General features: G+C 39.1%; 1 protein-coding gene across 1 annotated transcript in view; it reads right to left on the reverse strand.

Moving 5' to 3' along the window:
* The window catches only part of LOC138959735 (uncharacterized), a 14049-nt gene extending 8989 nt beyond the window's left edge, over positions 1 to 5060 (reverse strand). The window contains exon 1 of the mRNA XM_070331339.1: positions 4906 to 5060. The gene's annotated coding sequence lies outside the window, so the exon portion shown is untranslated. The remainder of the gene's footprint in view (positions 1 to 4905) is intronic.
* Positions 5061 to 5334: the final 274 nt, after the last annotated feature.

Consider the following 5334-nt stretch of genomic DNA (forward strand, 5'->3'; position numbering starts at 1 on the left):
AGTCCAAACAGTAAGGGACCAAGGATAGAACCTTGTGGGACTCCACATTTTACAGTGCCTTGTGATGAATATGAACCGTTTAGGTAGACTGCTTGTTTCCTATCTGACAGATATGATGTAAAAAAGGACACAGATGAGCTATTTTGCAGGTAAATAAGTAATTTGTCTAACAAAATAGCGTGATCAACTAAGTCAAATGCTTTCCTGAGATCAAGGAATACCGCTCCAACCATTTCACGATTGTTTATTGCTTTTAGCCAGGTATCACAGAGCCGGGTAAGGGCAGTATGACATGAATGTTTAGGACGAAAACCTGATTGATAAGGATGAAAAATATTGTTTTCTTCAACATATTTAAGGAGATGGGTGTGTATATGCTTTTCCAGGGGTTTAGACAGTATAGAGAGAATAGATATCGGTCTGTAGTTGTCAAGGCTATCGGTGTCTTTTGACTTTGGTACTGGAATAACTTTAGCTGTTTTAAACACTGATGGGAAGACATTCTTCCTGATAGAGAGATTGTATACATGGGTTAAACTGTTTACAATATAAGGAAGTGACATTTTTACAATTTGTGAATTAAGATTGTTTGTGTCCATTGTTTTTTTGTTATTTAGTTTAGAAATTAGTGCACCAACTTCAACGACTGTGATTACAGGTATATCAAACGAGTCAGATGGCAAAAGTTTCTCATTACAAAATTGACTGAGTACTTCAGGCACCTTATAGCCAATCTGATCAGAACTGGCTGAGGAATCAAGAACATTGTCGGTCATAGATAGAAAGTAACTATTACAATCATCAGCAGTTATATTAGGATTAATACAGGATGGGGCTTTGCGTGATTTACTAGTCAGTTCATTCATTGCACGCCAAATTTGACATATGTCATTTTTATCTATTATAAGATTTTGAAAATATTTCTTTTTTGCAAGTTTCACCAATTCAGAAATTTTGTTTCGCATTTTTTTGTAAAGTTCAAACTGTTTAATTTTTTTTAGAAAATCTCGAACTAACATAGCATCTTTAATTTCACCTGTCATCCAGTTCGGTACAGTCGAAAATTTAACTCTTTTCCTGCGGATTGGAGCATGTCTGTCAACAACAGATAATAATGTTCTGACAAATAACAATGCAGCTTCTTCAGGATCAAAACAATTTGACACCAATTGGAAATTTGCCAAACTTAAGTCAAGTAAAAACGCAGACTTGTCAAATTTTTTAAAACATCTATACGTGATATAGGTATGACCTTTTGACATTACCTTTGGTCGTTTACACGACCAAGTGCACGTGATCGGTTTATGGTCACTCATGCAAATATTAGATGTTGTAGCATTTAGAACCATGCTATCATTGTTCGTGTATATATGATCCAGAAGAGTTGAAGACATGCTAGTTACTCTTGTGGGCTCTTTTATAAGTTGAGTAATACCTAGCGATTCAGTTTTGTCAAGCCATTGAGACTGGTTTACTAAGGCATGTTAATATTAAAGTCTCCCAATAATAGCATATTACAATTGCACACGTTGACTTTGTCCATCATATCTATAAAGTCATCAAACCATTCATCCGTGCAGGCGGGATTTCTGTAGAAGAATCCAACTAGAATAGGAGATGAATTGTTTGGCCTTACTTCTAGCCAAATACACTCTACACTCTGTGGTTCAAGGTCATGCCGGCGTTTTACAACATGAAAACAATCGTTGTGCACATACACACCGATTCCCGTGTGATTTGGATGAGCAGCATCACGTCTTATAAAAGAATAATTCTGAATCTCAACAGAATCATCATTATGCTTTAGGTTTGACAGTCTTGTCTCTGTTAACCCAAGTAGATGAAGCGATGGTGACGTATTAAGAAGTAAACTGACATCATGCAGTTTGTTCCCCAAGTGATATACGTTCACGTGTCCAATGTTTAATCCACTTTTTGAACGCATATTTATACAGAATGAACACAATTAACTTACAAGGTTATTTGAAAAGAGGCAGCTGACTCAGACTCAGGACTTCGGTTAAAACGAAACCGTTTATATCCTAACACAATAACTGATATTGCAAAAAGCGACACAGATGCACACCGCTGGGTTTAAATGGAAGATAGTGCTCTAGATAGTAGATCAAACATTAACTTTTTGTCGAGGGCACTCAGAGCCTCTGATCTCATGCTCTGTTGATGCAGAGACATATGTTCAGGTCTATACAATTCTGGCAGCTGTTGACGTGGCATATTAGGGAAATGGAAGAGAGGAGGTTTTTGTTCCTGTGAGTGCCATCCGAGGTGCTGATCCAGGTTTCTTGCACTGATCCGAGGGTGGGGCTCAGCAAATACATGTACACCCGGTTGTTGGCTGACTCCCGGAGCAGTTGACAATGCCATTAAAGGTTGAGGAACTTGACCTGGAGGTTGTTGGTGTTGTGGCGGGCCTGAAGTTTTGGGTCCGTAGTGACGTCCAACGAATGATGCAGTCGCTTGCCTTTGAGGACGTGGTTGGGTCTTATCACACCATGATGATATATCATCGTTTCCTCGTTTTTCTGATCGTCCAACATCATTATGATATTGTCTTGATGTTGTTGAATGTTTGTTTTCAGGGATGTTGCCAGAGAAACTACGCTTAATGTTGATAGCTAAGGCACTTGTCCCTCTGTTGTTGGGGTGTAGAGCATCCCTCATCCATCTTGTTTTGATGTCCCCTCGTATGGTGAAAAAGCTGACGTCATTGTTGACAAGATCAATGTGGTGTTGATGACAGAGCTGCATTAAGTTGTCGTTTGATTCATTTATACATGCTGTGATATGTTCATGTTGATCTCGGTGGGGCAATATTGAAGACATGATTAATCTTGCTTTTGGAAAACAGCGCCGAGTGTGTGCAATGATCGAGCGCCATGCTCCTTTTCCAAGGACGCCACCACGCTTGCAGTCGTTGATCCCTACATGCAGGACAACTGTGGTGACGTTGGGATGTATTGCTGTTCCTTTTAGAAGCCCAATAAGTTGTTCTCTGTCAAGGCCAGAAAGAGACAATACTTGTGATCTTTCATTGTCAATGTTCATCTTTGCCTGATGGAGGCCTGACACAACTGAGTCACCAATGATGAGGGTGGAAGTGTCAGAATCTATTGATGACAGCTCAGGCCACTCACCGTCAGATTGTTGTTCATCACATGCAGACATCGAAATCACAGCTGCACTTTCGTTTGACAGGTTAGAAGAGCAACTAGGGGACTGGAGATGTTCCGATGAGACGGGAGAGGGGGTTGGAGGCTGCTTGTTTGAAGCAGTCACAGAAGACTTGACTTTGGTATTTTTGGTAGCAGAAAGCTGAGGGTTTTTTAAGTCAAGAATTTTATTATAAAATAGAAAGAGGGAGAGAGAGAGAGAGAGAAGAAAGAGAGAGAGACAAAAATAATGAGATATAGGCACAGAGTGATAGAGACAGAGGGAGAGAGTGAAAGAGAGAGAGAGAGAGAGAGAGAGAGAGAGAGAAGTCTGAAGTCTGAATTTTTTAATGAGTAGGCCTTGGGCCCTTTTCATGGAGATGAGCACATCTCAAGCACCAGCATACAAATACACATAGTGAACAAAAACGAGAACATCGCCCTGTTTCGTTTACGGATTATGGATTACGAATGGAAAGCGCCTTCATGACAAATGTAGAAAAACGTAGCAATAGCGGCTTACTAGTGTTTGAAAACAGCATGGTTAATTTAAACAATGATGGGATTCTAGTGTATTTTCGTGGAATATAATATTCTCTTAACTCAGCATATTTAGGGCATACTAAAACAAAGTGGACTTCATCTTCAACACTGCCACAACAAAATGGACAAGATAAATCAGCGGAGGTTGCATTTAAATTAGAGAGAGAGAGAGAGAGAGAGAAAGAGAGAGAGACAGAGACAGAGAAAGGCAAAGAGTGAGAGAGTCACAGAGTAAGAGAGACAGAGAGGGGAAGACAAAGACAGACAGACAGACAGAAGTGAAAGGGATGTCAGAGCATATGCGACCGATTATAACCAAAGAACAAAACAAGTCCACTTAATTATGTCCTTTTTAGGGACTATTAACCGACCGACCTCTGACTTAAGCATTCATAGATGACAACGATCTTGAGTTTGACGTTGACATTGCCGTGCACTTATGGCATTTTGTCTCTAGCTTTGGCTTCATTGTTGAAGCAAATCTGGCAGATGTGCTTGGGCCTAATACAGTTACCCGACACCTTCACCATCCGATAATGTGAAATCCTTTTCCTCAGCGCATTGATATGTAAATTGCGTAACAGCACTCGAAGCCCCTTCTGCCGCCTGCATAACCCGCTCTCTAGCGCGAAAAATCATTTGATTTTCATCCGCCTTTTTCGTGTCGAAATTCTCAACGGACTTTAGTCCGCTTTACTGAGCTTCTGATAGCGATTATTTTCTGATGCAATTTTCATAAAAATGTATCATTATCATATTTTGCAGAGACAAAGACATAATTTTTTAAAAATCCAAAAACGTCCTTGATCATATCTTTAAGGAACATTTACAAGTAACAAGCGTTTCAACTTAGTAAGAAAAAACACTTTTACAAACTAGCAAACAAATCAAAATAAAAAATACAAGCGTTCTTCGTTGTAATAAAAGGTCACTTAGTGTTCTAAAAACGTATTTGGTTTTGTGAGAATCAATACGAAATCTTCCACAAATGTTAAGATTAATGCAAGGAACGAAAACACAACACAAAATCACCACACAAACAAAACACAAACAAACAAACAAACAAACAAATACATGAACTGACCACAATGAACTGACAACAACAACAACAACAACAAACAACAAACAACAAACAACAAACAACAACAACAACAACAACAACAACAACAGCATTTTCACAGAGAACACTCACGTGAAAAATCTCCACTCCACCAAATTTTAGCAACTTGAAAAGGTTACTCTCGAGAGCAGGGAAGACGATCTTCTCAATTTCACCGAATGGTTTGCCAATGTCCAGATCTCTAACCCAATACAGTGCTTATTTATGCACAGACTATAGTTAATACTCAACGAAAAGGAGAAAACTTTATTTGATTGGCTGATAAAATTCACGTAGTACAAGCTGGCTTACGTGTTGAATAATTATTCGTTTATCACCTAGAACCTGTATTTAGAATCAAGGCCCAAAAAAATCTTCGTTACAAGAAAGTGACAGTGGGAGGAGAAAGGTTCACATATGTTTCATTGTGGTTGGCTGCCACTGGTCACGTGTTTCATGATGTATGGTTCGCTATTTGAATGTTGAAATGTGGAAACAGAAATTACTGGTCTTCGTTGGAAT

Source organism: Littorina saxatilis, linkage group LG2 (assembly GCF_037325665.1).
Source record: "Littorina saxatilis isolate snail1 linkage group LG2, US_GU_Lsax_2.0, whole genome shotgun sequence".
NCBI lineage: Eukaryota > Metazoa > Mollusca > Gastropoda > Littorinimorpha > Littorinidae > Littorina > Littorina saxatilis.